Source organism: Schistocerca piceifrons, unplaced genomic scaffold (assembly GCF_021461385.2).
Source record: "Schistocerca piceifrons isolate TAMUIC-IGC-003096 unplaced genomic scaffold, iqSchPice1.1 HiC_scaffold_2341, whole genome shotgun sequence".
Classification (NCBI taxonomy): domain Eukaryota; kingdom Metazoa; phylum Arthropoda; class Insecta; order Orthoptera; family Acrididae; genus Schistocerca; species Schistocerca piceifrons.
The window spans coordinates 803,172-821,264 of record NW_025728275.1 but is presented as its reverse complement, the minus strand read 5'-3'; positions in this window follow the sequence as shown (position 1 = coordinate 821,264).

Genomic DNA, 18,093 nt, shown 5'->3' with positions numbered 1-18,093 from the left:
GCGTGGCTGCGTGCGGCTCTGTGATTGGCTCTGGAGGCGGTGAGTGTCAACGTAGTGTGTCCTCTCCATCTCACGATTGCCGTTTCAGCTGGCGGCTCTGCGGACTGTAGACGTGTTCTGCTATTGGTTGTTTCGAATGGCGCAGGAGCGGTATAATCGAGCTCACTCCAAATGGAACACGAGTCATAGACTGTTTGTGTTGTGCGTGTAGCGTATAAACACACATACAACCACATTTGCTGTTACTGTATTCTTCCATAGAAAAGTACGTTATAGTGACTAAGATGTGCGTATAGCAGATAAAACTAAATTCTCTATTAATACATGATTCTCCAGAAAAAACGAAGGGAATGAAAATGGAACAATAAAACTAAGCACACAGTGTGAGCATGTTCTTCGTTTCCACCAGTAACGTTGTTCTGGTTTTATATATTTTTTTAAAAAAATGAAACCCATATCATTTGAATTTTTGCAGCAAGTGTTTCAATTCCCTGTGAAGTAAATGTCTGGATCTTCAATTACATTGTTCACGTTACGAGTTATCCTTACGCTACTAGCTGCTTTTGGTACTGCTCTGTCTATAGGTATGCTCTGTCTATACTAATCGCTAAGTGTATTAGCAAACATTTTCGTTTTTCTTCACGACAGAACTGATCTACGATGTTTGTTAAAGCTTTACCATCTGGTTGTATTCTTCCATCACGCTTCTTTGCTCGCTGACGATCCATCTCACCAGACGCTGAGTATACGCAGTACTAACAACGTAGTATGAATGTTAACGTGGGTGTATAGTGTCGAGCTGCGTATGTCATTCACATTTCGGACGCCTTCGGTCCCGTCCACATGTAAAGTAAGCTTACCTGCGCATTCTGCCGTCGGCAAATGAAATGAGAACGTGTAGTACGATTACGAAAAGAAGGCACGATTGCTCAGGGCCATGCGGGGAGAGCACAGACAACGACTAAGGCACCGTTGTCGGCCAGGGCTGGCATTCTACTGCGCCTGTTACCGATCTGTAGCTATGGTACAAATTATATGCAGAAGTAACAAGGATTCTAGAGAGAGTCAGCTTAAATTGCAGGATAGTACTTCACCATTGTCGTCCAGATCGCAGCGTTCTGCGAGCTGATTTATTATTTTCCCAGCCTCACCACAAAGCACACTTCCTCTTTTGCTTCTAATTTTTCTGGATGTCGTAGGGGAAGATATCGGTGGGCTAACAGTTACTTCGTCATACATTACTTACTCTGTATATTGTCAATGACACAACAAAGAATAAAAGACTTAGCACTGCTACTAATACGCCACTAGTGCTAGATGGCAAAAGTTGACAGCAATTGCAAACAAAGGACATTCTACACGGAAAGTTCCTAGCTTATCTTAAGAATTCTATGGAGCCATGAAGCCTATTTCTTTCCATAATCGTACTGTAGACTGGATTGCTAAAAAGCGAATGTTGTAGGTTAATATCACCAGATGCTTGCTAGCCATTGGGATTTATCTCCTTATGATGAGTAAAATCTTTATTCATGGTCGCGGCTTTTAATTGACCTAGCTGAATATATTTCGTGGATTAAAGCAAGCTGCATAAACCTTGAAGGCGCGACTACCCTCGGACTGTAAGGGCGTGGGAGATGGCCCACATCGCCCATGCCTTATGCCGCTTCTGGTTCCTTCTATGTGCAACTGCCCTAAAGAGAGCTGGTTCTTTACTGTATATTACAGCCGCAGATTGCACTAAAGTATTATTACCGCTTCCCATTCATTCTCGAATTATGATCAGGTAAACTGTTTAAAGAAAAGGTGAAAGGGGTAGTATGACACTAGAAAGTTAAATTATAAACCGAATAACATCTGTTCACAACCTTATGTACATGAATACGCTGCATATTAAGTATTGAACTCAGCAGGTCCGGAGAGGAGTTCTCCATTTATGCACCCTGGTTCTTGGAATTGAAGAGTCTCGTTATTCGCATAATAGTATACAGTTGGCAACTCTTAAATTGCAAATATGAAAAAAAATAGTGAGAGAAGGCATTCTAAAGGTGAAAACTAGTAAAAAATTACTTAACTGCTGGTGTATGTGAGCTAGACGTGAACTAGGAGGAGGCTAGATGATGCCCGCCTGAATACTACAGTGTGTCCCACATAAAACCGGTAGCCTCGCGCCCTAGATTCAAGATCTAACTAAAAAAGAATAGATAATAGTAACGTTAGAAGCATGTATTTGTGTGGTGTGCGCACTGTAAGTCCTTCGGTACACACACCATCAGATTATGTGACTTGTCGCTCTAACGAAGTAGGCGAGTGTCAGCAATATGTCTCGTGGTCTTATCGTGGCGTGTTTATCTTCTGCCGTTAGGTCAGACGATAGGTATGCCACTTGCACGCTTAGAGTAGCAGATTGACGGTGACCAACTTTAAACAGAACTTGATTCATTTTCACACACATTTATTAAAATAATAATAAGCATAAAAATAACTTAACTTTGTTCTGGATGCTATTTACAATTGACAATCAGAAGTTCCTTTGGTCTTGGTACGTTAATCTTATTCTCACATATCTCTGATACTTGACAAAGTGTCTATACATTTCTCTTCATGGCTATGTACAGGAATATGATACTCTTATTAGGTGTAGACTGAAACTGGACTGCTGACTAGTGTAGACTGATGCAGACAGACTAATCCGAGGTCTGTACACTCGTTATAATACCTCAAGCGTTCAGGTATAACTGCGCGAGTGTGATCTGCGAGGAGAAAAAGTTCTACGTTAGCAGCAATCTCATTGGCTGCGTTACATATTAATACTCAGGTCGGCGGAAGCAGAATTTGGTCCGTCTCTAAGACAGCGCCATCTCGTAGTGTGGAGATGGACAAGCGCTGCGCCTGTGCTGTTGTGCTTAGCGGGGCGCGCTCTATTGAGAAAGTTGTGTACGCGCTGACTACGCAGAACTATGTACACAACAATTTGCATGCGGTGGCCATGGGCATCCAGGCATTGCTAATTACGTGTTATGACGTTCCCAGTAACATGCTGTAATTCTGCAGGCTTCATGTTGTTTTCTAGTAATGTTCTGTTTAAGATCGTCTATTGTGCGAGGATTGTGAGCATACACTTTGCTTTTTAATGTGTCCCATAAACAAAAGTCACACGATGGTGAGTCGGGGTACTCCTGAGGACCAGAGGCCTCTACCGATAAAACTGTCTTCAGGGAACACATTGATGATGTGGGTCGTACTTTGGTTGGATGTGTGAGTGGTTGCTCCATCTTGATATAATACTGCATACAGCTCCTCTGCATCTGTTAATTGTGCATAGAAAGAGTCAAAGACCTCTAGATTTCTGGCACTTTTTAAGGTGTAATAGAAAAATATGGGGTCAATAATGCACATGCCAGAAAACGCACACCAAAGACCTATCTCCTCCGAGTCGAGAAGTTCTTCATGCAGAATATGTAGGTTGTCCTGCAACCAGTATCTGCAGTTCTGGGAGTTTACGTAAGCTCGCAAACGGTACCAGATCTCTTTCGACAAGAAATAAAACAAGAGGTCCACTTAACCGTTTTTCCTGAGCCTCAGAATTCAGCTCTAGCGCCGCAACTCTCAAGACAGGCTTTTAATTTTATATCGTTTAGTACACGATGACGACACGATGCACAAGATTCACCAGGTCTGTTTTTCCACATCCCGAATTTCTAGAAAACAGCACCCTGAATCTCCATTTACAGATATTTTTTTAGAACACCCAATGGACAGACACACTTCATCGCAACTGCCACAGGGAAAAATTAGTGCACTCAATGTGACGCAGCATGTGAAGGTTGCTGAGTGTGGACGGGTTACTCCTTTAACAGAAATTGCAGATCTGAAGATGGTGCTAGAGGAACCGAAACCTGTCAAGTGAATAAACATTTTGCAATCAAGACGGATTATAATTAGCATTATACAAAAAGTGATTGCGGTATCCCTGCAGACATTATGTATGTTTTTGCAAATTATCGTACCGTTTGAGTGGCTGTGATCACAAAAATCTGTTATGAACTCGAATACTGACCTGTCTGTTAGTAGATCAGTTAGTGGATCATTTGCAAAGCCAACACACTACTATTCCCTCGATTCACGCTTTGCAACCACTATTTTCATGTACTAACCTAAGCAATGCGATGCCCAAACTACCGAAACAAACCCAAGGCAAAAAAGAAGAGAAAAAAAGAGAAACTATATACATAACATTGCGACATTTAACTAAAAATGGCATTTACTTCTCTTATCCAACTCCTTGTTCTTGTTCTGCGTTCTCTTCCATCTCTGTTCCAACTTTCCTCTCAACTCCGTTCATGACACGGTGCCAAGCAAATCGGGTTGTAGAGAACTTGGCAATTACTGAATCTGCAAACAACTCGCAAGAAGAGCAAAAGAAGAACACATTTTATTAACCTACGAGATCACTTGATGCACAACAGTCAATACTAGACGATTTTCCTGATCTAAGCCCGTTCATTTACGTACTCGTGCCTCATTATCTCGAGTTCCTCTATTCCTATCCTCACTTGCTTAGATGTTTACCTCCATTTAATTAACCGCAACTCCTTTCATAGGTGCTTCTCGTCACTACTACTCAATATTTCTTTGTTGTTAAGATTTATTCTCTATTGGTTCCAATCTCATCTGCATGGTGGCGGCCACCACAAAGTTTCATAAAAAAAGAGGAAATATTGGGGTTAATGTTTCTGCAGTAATCATTCTATCTCGTCTAGTATTTGGTTACAAACTGTTGGTTTCTAACTTCTGTTACGGCACAGATTAGCAAGGGGAAGAAAATTTAAAAAAATTATTAAAACTCGTTCACATTGCGACGACAGTCGAATTCAAATCACACCAGACACAGAGGAGGAAGCAGGAATCGAGCCCGTATGTCCCAAGTGGGCCAGGTCGACAACACATTACGACACTGTTTACAGCGTAAGGATTCGCAATCAGCAGCAAGTAGGCTGATACAGAAAGCAAAATGAAGAGAGACAAGTATATTCGTTAGCTCGTGAGACTCTGTTTCTCTGTTGAGGGCACACGGCGAAGGATAGACAGAGCAGTTAACAGCCTGTTAAGTGAATGTCGCACAATGACGAGGACGCGCTCGGTCATTGCGAACAGGGTCTCGTGTCACAGACTCTCGCTGGCTACTCCAGCCCTCCATCTATCGTCTTGAGTTGATCACTGGAAGTGATGGCATTCACAGTGGTAGCACTCGATTCCACGATTACCGTGCTGTAGTGAATCTGTCTCCTACATGCTCCAGCACAGTCTATCTGCTAGCCGGAGATGTAATGAAGACGATGGCCTCCATGGTGCTCTTCGTCTGCCATCTACTGATGGAGAAACTGAGTGTTTTCCGACAACGCCACATCACAGAGTGCTGCCAGTACTGGACTTCAGCACGGAAACCAGCAACAGCGTCTAGGGGTCCACGTTCCCGTTCAGCACTCAGGCGTTTTTGGGTGCTGAAACCTACCAGGGGTAGGAAGGAGATCAATCGACCACGTGACTACCGACACGAGGTACATCGCGAACCAAGAGTGATCGTAGAATTCAGAGAGAGACCGAGTACACTCCAGCAGCTTGAGCGAGAACCGCTTCATTCCGTGCAACGGCAGTGTTTGTTCGGCGGCAGTCCGCGCCAGGGTCGCTGACATCTTCTCGTGGGCGTGCAAGCGCTGAGCAGACTCGACAAATGTCAGCCAGAAACCAACACGCAGCTGAATGAGCAACACTCGAGACTGGTGCGAAAGAACGACGACTTGTAAAGATTGTGAATAAATAATTGAACTTTAGTAATGTTTTACTAGCGTCGTCGACACTTTACGTATTCCCAACAGCTATCCTGACTTCATGCAGAGCTGTCTCCGCTCGGACTTCCCTACTCCTAATGTCGAGTGCTGCATGATCACACTTTTTTTATTACCCCTTCGCACCCTTTTAAGGCAAGAAAACCTGCTTACAAATACACAAATCCACTCTCGTTGCGAGCCCCTAAATAAAAAGAGAAAAAATTGTCATCTACCGAATGTTTGTCGTGGGACATCAGTAAACCACAAAAATCCACTTACATTTTCTCTGTCGATAAGGTCCGAACATTCATCAGACGTGGACATTAACACAACCTCACTTCATCTCCCAAACAATGACGATGCAACTGAACTCTTCCTTCGATATAAGGACGTCACAATCTAAGAAAATTCAGAACCAGATACAGTACTGGATGAAGAAAACCTCAGTTCACCTTTAAAGATTTGAGTGAAGTACCTTACGTTTCTAGTTGACTATCCAACCAAGACGACAAAACTATCCCGAATCTTCACTTCTCTCATGAAACCCGCCAACCAAACAAACACTAACTCGGCACCATGTCTGCCACAAATAAACACATCGCACGTTGTCCATGCCTTATACTACACTCGACATCTAGATCATTTATCATCTTCCTCAAACAAGGTAAGAACATATTGTTCAAAAGACATCACAGCTCACAATTGTCAACAACTGAAGACACAAATCCACAAGAGAGAACGCTTTACAGCACGTCAGACAGGGGACGCTGCAAATGATATCCAACTCTCCTCGATTCAACTAAGATTTATAACAGGAAAAGGGTACGTTATTTTGTGAGCCATTAACTAACACGAGCAACGGCTCGTTCGATGGACGTCTCACCCATCTAAAGACATATAAGGTATAAGTAACAATACAATAGAAAAAAGTTCCTGGGAACAAAAAGGAAATGTAGAAACACAAAGATCAAGTCCATTACAAGCATAAAAGTCACACAACATTCGTTAAGATACTTCCACTGTCGGAACATTAAAATATATACACTTACCTATTGATCGATTAACATTAAGATCCATCAATTTACACACTGACTCAGAAATTCATATCGTCTAATCAAATTTAGAAATACATTCTTCATCGCACTCAACAATCGGACATTTCAAACACATGGGCCTTCCATGCTGTCTGTTAAACCCGTATCATTGGTCACATCCACCTTGAAGGAAAGTAACGTCACTACTAAAGACCTAAAAACAAATTTTGCTGAAGTCTCGACCCTCGAAATCGTCCAATAGCTCCTCTCCACCGTGAAGGTATTACTCTCATTCCTCTCTTGGAGACCTCTCCAGCGGCTTTCTTTGTTATTCCCATGTCAACCCTCTTGTGACGCATGGAGTTTCCCAGTCGCCTCTAATTAATAGGTGAAAAACCATCTATCCTTTCGACCGCGTCCATCCACTTCCCTGCTGCCTGCATACTATATGGCCTCCACAATCACACTTAACTAAGCGCTCTTAGTAATTAGAGTACTTAACTGGGTATCTTGATGCTGGAGCGATTTTGCGAAGCAGTCAGACCATCACTACGCAAGACCTATCAGCGAGTCCCTCCAAGCAAGCGGGCACATCCACAGCTCACGAGGTTGCCGGAGAATGCACAGCGCTGGCCAACTCCCTCCGCCTCCAGTATAACCACGTCATAACCGCTGCCCGGCCTCAGGCACGCCGTCTTCGCTTCTGCCCGCCAGCCAATCGCCGACTCGCGCACCGCAGCCTTCCGGTCTCAAGCATTGTTCACCCTTTACTTGAGGTCGGCACTCGCTTATATCCCGAGCCGGCGCAAGCCCCAAGACAGACCTCTGTACTAGGAAATCGATCATACTCATGTCAGAGATACTACTGACGCCAGTCCCGCCGCGACTCAACTGTTTGCTAAAGTTTTTATGTATACTAAAATTTTGTGTTCTGTTGATGGAAGGAACTGAACGTCTATAAAATGACAACTCCTCAAGAGAAGGCACAATATGTGTCCTGGTGTACTGAGACAAAATCGAATTTTCAGACTCAAGGAAACTTCACAACGAAGACTCCGACTTCACAACATTTTTGCTAAGGCTAGAGGAGGGTCTTGGTTCACTTTATAGGAAATACAAAAGTTAGTTATATGTGGTGACTTCAATATTAATTGCATAAGTGACTGTGCAAGGAAAAGGATGCTGGTAGACCTCCTTAATTCATATAATCTTATGCAAACTGTATTCTTTCTAACGAGAGTGCAGGGGAAAAGTAGAACAACCATAGACAACATTTTTGTTCATTCCTCATTACTAGAAGGGCATTCTGTTAGCAAAAAAGTGAATGGCCTTTCAGATCATGATGCACTAGTTTTAACTCTAAAAGATTTTTATGCTGCAACACATGTTAAATATAATTATCATTTTTTTAGGAAATCTGATCCAGTTACTGTAGAGACCTTTGTAAACCTTATCAAGGAACAAGAGTGGCAAGATGTTTATAGTGCCAATACAGTAGACGATAAATATAATGCTTTCCTCAAGACTTTTCTCGTGCTCTTTGAAAGTTGCTTTCCGTCAGAACGTTCAAATGGGTACTACCATAAACAGGCAGCCTGGGTGGCTGGCTAGAGGGATAAGAATATCTTGTAGAACAAAGTGGCAATTTTATCAAAACGTTAGAAACAGTCAAAATCTAAATGCAGCAGCCCATTACAAACAGTATTGTAAGCTGCTTAAAAAAGTTATTAGGAAGCAAAACGTATGTGGTATGCAGACAGAATAGCTAAGTCTCAGTATAAAATTAAAACCATATGGCCAGTAGTAAAGGAAGTGGCTGGTCTGCAGAGACAGGTCGAGGATATAGAATCAGTGTGCAGTGGGAATGTCCATGTTACTGATAAGTCGCATATATGTACAGTATTTAATTATCACTTTCTGAATATAGCAGGTGAACTAAATAGAAACCTAGTTCCAACAGGAAATCATATAGCGCTCGTAGAAAAAAGTGTTCTGAGACTGTAACCTGAAATGTTCCTCCATGATACTGACAAGAGAGGGATTGAGTTAATAATTAAATCACTAAAGACCAAGAACTCTCATGGATATGACGGGGTATCTAGCAGAATACTGAAGTATTGTTCTATGTATGTTAGCCCAGTACCTAGCCATATCTGTAACTTTTCCTTTAGGAGTGGTCGGTTTCCTGACTGATTAAAGTACTCGGTAGTGAAGCCACTTTATAAAAAGGGAGACAGGGATAATGCTGACAGTTATAGATCTAATTCTGTGCCATCCGTGTTTGCTAAGGTTATCGAGAAGGTTGTATATACAAGGTTACTGGAGCATTTAAAGTCACATAATTTGCTGTCTAATGTACAGTTTGGTTTTAGAAATGGTTTAACAACTGAAAATGCTATATTCTCTTTTCTCTGTGAGGTTTTGGATGGATTAAATAAAAGGTTGCGAACGCTAGGTGTTTTCTTTGATTTAACGAAGGCTTTTGACCGTGTAGACCACAAAATATTACTGCAGAAGTTGGACCATTATGGAGTAAGGGGAGTAGCTTACAATTGGTTCGCCTCTTACTTTAAGAACAGAAAGCAGATGGTAATTCTCCGCAATATTGAGAGTGGTAGTGATGTTCAGTCCCAATGGGGCACTGTTAAGTGGGGCGTTCCCCAAGGGTGTGTGCTGGGGCCACTGCTGTTTCTTATTTATATAAACGATATGCCTTCTAGTATTACAGGTGATTCAAAAATATTTCTGTTTGCCGATGACACCAGCTTGGTGGTGAAGGATCTTGTGTGTAATATTGAAACTTTATCAAATAATGCTGTTCATGAAATAAGTTCGTGGCTTGTGGAAAATAATTTGATGCTAAATCATGGTAAGACTCAGTTTTTACAGTTTCTAACTCACAATTCAACCAGAACTGATATTTTAATCAGACAGAGTAGGCATATTATAAGCGAGACGGAACAGTTCAAGTTCCTAGACGTTTGGATAGATAATAAGCTGTTATGGAAAACCCATGTTCAGGATCTTGTTCAGAAACTAAATGGTGCCTTATTTACCATTAGAACAGTATCTGAAATAAGCGACAGTTCAACGTGAAAAGTAGTCTACTTCGCATATTTTCAACGCTTATGTCATATGGTATTATTTTTTGGGGTAATTCTTCTGATTCAAAAAGGGTATTTTTGGCTCAAAAACGGGCTGTTCGAGCTATATGTGGTGTAAGTTCGAGAATCCCTTGTCGACCCCTATTCAATAGTCTGGGAATTCTGACATTGTCCTAACAGTATATATTTTCTTTAATGTCGTTTGTTGTTAGCAATATTAGCTTATTCCCAAAAGTTAGCAGCTTTCACTCAGTTAATACTAGGCAGAAACCAAATCTGCATGTGGAATCCACTTCCTTGACTCTTGTGCAGAAAGGAGTGCACTATTGTGCTCCATCCATTTTCAATAAGCTACCACAAGAACTCAAAAATCTTAGCAGTAGCCCAAACGCTTTTAAGTCTAAACTGAAGAGTTTCCTCATGGCTCATTCCTTCTATTCTGTCGAGGAGCTCCTGGAAGATCTGAAAAATTAAGCAAATTTCAGTGTTACATTGTTGATTTTCTTTATTTAAACTTACGAATTGTCGCCTGAATACGTTTCTTGTATTTCATTTTATCTGTTTCTACTATCGTGTTATAATTTCATGTATTGACTCGTTCCATGGCCATGGAGACTTCTCCTTAATTTGGTCCCACGGAACAATAAATAAATAAATAGAAAAAAAATAAAATAAAAAAGTATGGAAGAGATTCACCATAGCGCCCTTCAATCCGTGCATGGCACAAAAAATTTGTGGAGACAGGGACAGTGTTGAATAAAGGGAGGAGCGGACGACCAAGAACATCCGAGGAAAACATCGATCGCGTTTTAAACTTCACTCGTTCACCTGCGAAGTCCATCCTCACTGCTGCCAGACAGTTGCAACTACCACGTTCAACTGCCCATTAGATCCTCCACAAGAACTTACGTTTGTGCGCTTACAACGTGCAACTGTTACAGACACTTGAGCCAAATGAGAAGCCAAAACGGACAGAGTTTGCACTCAACATGCTGGAACGCCTTTCGGAGGATGAAGCATTCCTCAAGCGAGTTTGTTTCAGTGACGAGGCAACTTTTCATGTTTCTGGGACATTAAACGGACACAATGTGAGAATCGGAGGATCTGAACGCTCCCATGTGACTAGGGAGGGTCACCGCGATAGTCCAAAAGTGAATGTGCTGTGTGGAATCATGCGGAACAGAATAATTGGTCCATTTTTCTTCAACGAGTCAACAATTACTGCAGATGTTCACCTCGATCTTGTGACCGAATATGTAGCTCCACAAATGATTGACTTCCAACAAACTATCATTTTCCAGCAAGATGGTGCACCACCACATTGGGGACTGCATGTTCGTCGGTTCCTTAATGAAACATTTCCAGGCAGATGGATTGAGAGGAATGGCCCAATTCCTTGGCCACCGCGTTCACCAGATATCACTCCGTTAGACTTTTTTTATGCGTATGTAAAAGATATCGTGTATCAAACACAGATACGGGACATTGCTGACTTGAAGCAAAGGATTCGTAATGCCATTGCCACCATTGATGACACTATGCTACAGTGAACATGGCAAGAAATTGAGTATCGTCTTGATTTACTTCGTGCAACTAAAGGTGCCCATATAAAAACTGATTACAATAAATGAAATGTTAAAATATTTCAACAACTGCCGTTGTAATAAAATTTTGACGCTGTAGAGGGACTTTATGGACAGCCTGTATTACGCACAAAAAAACGCTATCGTTTACAGTCTAGTTCTTAGCAAATGAGGACAATTGCGTTAGTAATTATTGTTTCAAGATGGACAGCTGTTGTATCTCACACAGTTCCTAACGTCTGCATTGACATAAGTGAAGCATCAAAGATTTTATTAAATTGCATGTAGGAAAGGAAATGTCAGTAGGGCACATATAATATGAAATATGCGTAGGACCTGTAACTTAGGCTTTGTGATAGAATAAGTTATAGGCAAGATGGTTACAGTTAAACTGTCGCTACTTGGGCCAGTGTGGACGGAAAACTGTTTACCGTATGGGTACTGCAGCACATGTTGCAGTCTAAGCATTGCGTGCGAGGTAGCCAACATCCCACCTGAGATGTTTCCGGTAGCAGTAGAGCAATCTCTACTGCGGTTCTAGGTTAAGTCAGATGGTTCTCACACTGAGCAAAATTTGTAGCCTAGAGCGTGAAGCATGTTACGCAATTAAAAAATATTTGGCTCTCATGTGGAAATTAAATTGTGTTTCTTTCAATGGTTTATTCTTCTTTCTCTCCCGCATACCCACGGTCGTACGATAACTCGTTTTCCACGGGGGCCTGTCAACTTGCGAAAGGTTAATTATAACCACCCTGTAGTCTGTTGGAGGGGAGATAGCGGAATCGAGGGATAAAATGGTTTTTAATTTTTGTTTAGTCGGTTATTACATTAGAAGTTATAGAAACAGTAGTGATACTTCCGTGACGAAATCCACATATGTTGCAAAAGTATGTATGTATGTGTGTATGTTCCACATCACTTAAAACCACTGGACCGATTTCAACCAAACGTGGTTGACGTATCTGTTATTGTCCGGCGACAGTCGCTGTGGGGCTAAGAACCACTTATCAAAGTCCAGGAGATGTCATGGTATAAAGACAGAGGTGCGTGAAAAATTGCCGCGTGATGCATGACGTTTAAATTTATTAAGTCTGCGCTATTAATTCCGTTCTCAATAAATTTCGCTGACAATGTCCACATACGACACCAAAGGCAGCTAGAAAATATCATGGTACCACAGAAAGTTTACACTATAAACACAGTATTTTTTGTTTTCGTTCTAATGGAAAATTGACAAATTGAATACCCAAGATACGCCGGGTTTTCCACCTACTAATAAATAAATGTCGTATGACATTGTTGATTGCCGCGCGGAGTGGCCACGCGGTTTGAGGCTTCATGTCACGGACTATGCAGCCCCTCCTGCCAGAGGTTCGAGTCCTCCCTCGGGCATGGGTGTGTGAGTTGTTCGTAGCATAGGTTAGTTTAAGTAGTGTGTAAGTATAGGGACCGATGACCTAAGCAGTTTGGTCCCTTAGGAATTCACACACATTTGAACATTGAACATTGTTAATTGGGATATCCTACGGGGTGAATTCAGTCTGTGTCAGTGATCTCGACTATGGAGGTGCGTACTTCTGGAGGAAGGGGGAAGGGGATTAGTGTTCAAAGACCCGTCGACAAGGAGGGTATTAAAGACGGAACACAGGTTCGGATTAGGGAAGTATGGGGAAGGAAATCGGCCGTGCCCTTTGTCAAAGGAACCATACCGGCATTTGCCTGAAGCGTTGTAGGGAAATCACAGAAAACCTAAATCAGGATGGCCGGACGTGGATTTGACCCGTCGTCCTCCTGAATGCGAGTGCACTGGGCTAACCACCTCGCTACCTTACTTGGTGTGGGTACTTCTGTGATGTAGTTACAGTTACCTTGTGCGTAACTTCGAGAACGGCCAGTGTTTCTTATATTTTTAATTTTACATTAGCCTGTGTAAGAAATACAGCACACAAAAAATTAGTCATCCCCAGGAGACATCTCAGTAATACAGTGTAACGTCGTCTCTCGGCCTGATAGTAGTCTCACTTTGGCAAGGAACAAAGTCGACAAGTTTCTACCCGTTTATGATTGGATCTTGTTAACAAACAGAGAGAATGTTGATTCTTATCTTTGACTCGTTGTTGCCAATGGGGTCAAAATCGGGTTATTTAGACGACCAGCCGTGATGCGGTAGGATGCCTCAGTGTTCCTGAAACCAGGAATGTATGCATGCTGTCCTGTGTATCATCGTTTTTGATGGCGGAAGTGTCCACAGCATGCTAATCGTGAAGATGTAGAGAAAGGGAAACGTATGTCAGCCACGCACGGCTCGTGTTCACGCCATTTATTGTTTGTCATCTTCTGTTACGGTACTGCCGCCTCGTTTTCTTATTCCAGTTACTGGCGCCACAAACTTCCTGCCTTACTTGCCCATGAGTGGCAGCAGCAGCGCGTATCGATAAGTGCACTGTCGTACCATCCCTGAAGAGACCGTGGTATCTCTGGGTCGTCGTGTGTCTGGTAGTCAGTTCGAGATGGACCAGCAGTGCAGTCGGGGAGGGAGCCCCAGTGAGGTCGGCACTGCCAGTACCAGCGGGGACGGCAGTTGGTCGTCTCATCGAAAACGTGTATTTGGGTCGCTTCCTTCCTGTGCAGAAATTCCAGTTGTGTTCCCTCTGCATGGTTGGGTCCAAACCAGTGTGTCCGGAACATAGTCCGTCTGAAGGAAGTCAGTTCAGTTGGAGATCGGACCTGGAATCAGTGAGTTGGAACGAGGCAGAAGTCCAATCGGGTTGGAGCAGCAATTCAGGATGGACCAGCAGTGCAGTTGGGTACTGAGTCCCAGTGAAATCTGCACAGCCAGTACCTGTGCGGAAGACCGTTGGTTGGTCGTTCGGTCGGTCGTCTCATCGACGACGTGTGTTTGGGTCGGTTCCTTCCAGTGCTGAGACGTCGGTTGTGTTACCTCTGCATGGTTGGGTCAGAGCCAGTGTCTCTGGGAGGTCGTCCGTCCGAAGGAAGAAAGTCAGTTGGAGACGCACCAGCAGTGCAGTCGCGACGGAGCAGCAGTCGTGGACGAACCAGCAGTCCAGTCGCTCGGTTGGCGTGGAGCAGCAAGCAAGCCCCCTTCGCATGGAGTTGGACTGGAGCCGCTGGCGGCGTGCACGCGCATTTGGAGTGTGAGGTGCTGCTTGCGAGTGCTACGAAGTTCGTCGCCCACCGATCTTGGACATCAAAGTTGAGTCCTCACTTAACGTACTATCGAGCCTCAACTGGTTACATTTCTTCGTTTGATCCTGGTTGTTGCTTTTGGGACATTCTCGCAAGCAACAATGTGTGTGTATTTAAGTCGGCTAAGATTTCAGCAGTCTTCCAGTGTAATTTAACTTAATTTATTATCTGTTATTGAAGTTCACCAGCGGTATCTTCTGCCTTGTGGCCGGTGACGTTCCGGTTACGTGCCCTGGTCGTTGACGTAATTTTCGGCGGCGTATTTTCCTCGTCTTGTTGTTGCTGTCCAGTGCGGCGTGTAGTTCGACGGCTGAGGTGTTGTTGGTCGTTGTGCGCTCCAATATTCTGTGTCTCGTTGTATTGAAATCTTGTGGTCGTTTTACTGGTTGATTGGTTGGTCGGCTGTCTGTCGGTTGGGTTGCCTTCCGATTAAGAGATTGTTGGTCAGGCTGCCTCTCTAGCCTAAACGGGCGTTAGTGTTACAATTCCAAGCTGATCCTTGGAACTTCTGAGCGGCGTTCCGTGTCTGTTACATAGTAACTTCCCTGTTTGAGTTTTAGTTATTTGGTGGAGTTCCATTAAAATTGAGGTGCTAAGGCTTTCAAACTGTTTAGATTGAAGATTTAGAAAATATTTTTGGGTGACACCTCCAGTGGAACCTTCTATGTCAATTTCTTACTGAGGCATTGCGTCTTCCATTTTAAATGTGGCCTTCAGCCGAGCTCAGGTTAATCAAGAAGGTCGATTAAATAATAATAATTAATAAAGCATATGAGTGAATCCAAATTATAGTACGAAAATTACAACCCAAAAGTCAGAAAAGCATCTCCGGCATAAACTACAGCCTCCAGACGATGCAGGTTGTCGTTGGATTCGACGTCTAGCATCGTTTGAAAAAAAAAAAAAAAAAAAAAAAAAAACCGTGGTTCCAGTCCCCATTCTAAACTTGAAGCTGTATGTGACCCAGTCCAGTGATCTGTGCCCTTTTGATTGTTCACATGTACACTGAATGCAGTTCTCTCGGAAACTGTTTGAGTCGCACATGCATTCACTGACAACTACAATTCGTATCAGGTTTGAAACCGCTTGTCATCGACAAGGCGTGACACTCGTCTCCGATCCGTGTCAGGATAATTTCGTGGTCACAGTTCGAAAGCCACGTTTCATGGTTGCCGACGTCGTACATCATTCCTTGTAGACCCTTCAACTGGTCCACGCCAAATCATCAAATTCGTTCGTGAAGCCATCAGTGGCCCTGTGAGGTGTCCATTGAGCAGTTTAGTCTACCTCTGAGATGCTACAGATTCTATTCACAGTGACCTACAGTGATGGAAAACTCTCCATAGTGCTATGAGAATTAAAAGAAAGTAAGGTCACAGAACGAATAACTGCTTATCTAATTAAGTTACCAGGGTTGGCTCAATTAAGCATATAGGTACTTTACACGGACATATTGATAATGCAATCCGCCAAGCTATGTGAGGAAACTAAGAGTCAATATAACAGACAGAGTTATAGCTAAAAGACATAAACGGTGTTTTTTTTTTTTTTTTTAAATATATACTACAGCTTTCCCATAGGTGGGTGGGTACACAAACGATACAAAAATGTGTTGTGAGAGAGAACAACGACAGCAGTAAAAGTTAATGAGTTAAAGCAAGGTCTCGTTGAAGCATGAAAAGGCACCAGTACTCTCACACACAGGGTGACATTTTTTGAACTATATGAAATAAAATCGTCATAACTTCTGAACGGTTTGCATTAGAGCGTTCAAACTGCACAGTTGGCCGCGGGGGATGATAGGAATTAGTATGTGAATGTGGTTTAGTTAAGCGATGAAGCCCACTTTCATTTGCATGGCTTCGTAATACGCAAAATTGACGTATTTGGCGGACTGAGAATCACATTTCGCAATCGAGAAGAGTCTTCACCTTCAATGGGTGACTGTGTAGTGTGCAATGTTTAATCACAGAACAATCAATGCGATGTTCCTTGATGGCATGGTGACTACGGAACGGCAAATGAGGGTTTTCGAAGATGATTTCATCGCCATTATCGAAAGTGACCCTGATTTTAAATAAACTGGAAGCAGTCTTGATCGCATTAATTTTTTAATGTGGTGACCGGTTTCGATCTTATTATAAGATCATCTTCAAACCTACAATCAACAAGAATCCTTATAAACCTATAAAGGACGAAATCGTATTAACTCATTATTACTATCTATAGAACTCATAAAAAAATTAAAATCTTATAGCTTATAAAATATAGTGTAAAGAAGTAATTACTGCAACGTAAATAGTGTGGCCCTCTATCACGTACTGTTATCGACCAAAGCAAACATGACTACAAAGGCGCCACTCTAGTAAACATGGTTACCTACTCGTCTTACTAGGGCCAAAGAGACTGTCTGTGGGGAAAGCGTCCTGGTCGCTCTAAGGCTGCCATGGTGACCCAACAGGAGTTCGATCACTACATGATATGAGTAAGTGGTATGCGCGTAAGTTACTGTTACTATTGAAATTTTAATTAAAAGACATCTCGTCAAAATTAATGTTATACCTAGAATGCGATATCAGTAGGGAATGTTACAGAAATTGATAAAGTAAGAGCTATATTACCGTTACGGTCGCTGGTCTGCATGGAATGCAACGTGATGACTATCATGGGCGTAATATGATGACATTATGCTACTAAAAAACACATAAAACCACTCTGGACGTCACGTCATGGGCGGACGAAATAATGTCTGCGGTAACCGTAATGTTATGTTGAAATAGTGCTAATAAATACACCAACAACCGCTGGCATAGCAGGGTGGGGAAAAAGAAACATCCCTGGTCATATAGTGAAACACAGATAAGTGACATATAACGTATACATAAGGAAAGAAAACTGATTGGTGCACACACGCACTTAATCCAGCTTAATATATGGTAAAACAACAGTTAGAAGTTAATATAGTACGCAAAATATAAAGCATAATAATGTGATGCTAAACATATTGATGAGGATAGGCAGATTCGTCTGACGTAATGTCTGTCCATATGAAATAATAAAATACAATAATTGTAAACAAGTGTAGTAAGCCGTAGCGTAACACTTACAATCGACAAAAATTGTGTAGTAACAAACATTAAAAGCAATCGTTACAGCGGAGATATGGTTATCATGAAATCTGTACTCATCCAGACTAATGGAACATCGTGAAGCGTGAAGTATTTTAGAATAGTTCCTCAAACAGATCAAAAAAATATATTTCTCTGAAATCCAGTTGTTCGTTAAGTAGAGTTTCTTGATCTTTTCTCCGATGTGTATAAATTTCCAGGTCTTCAGG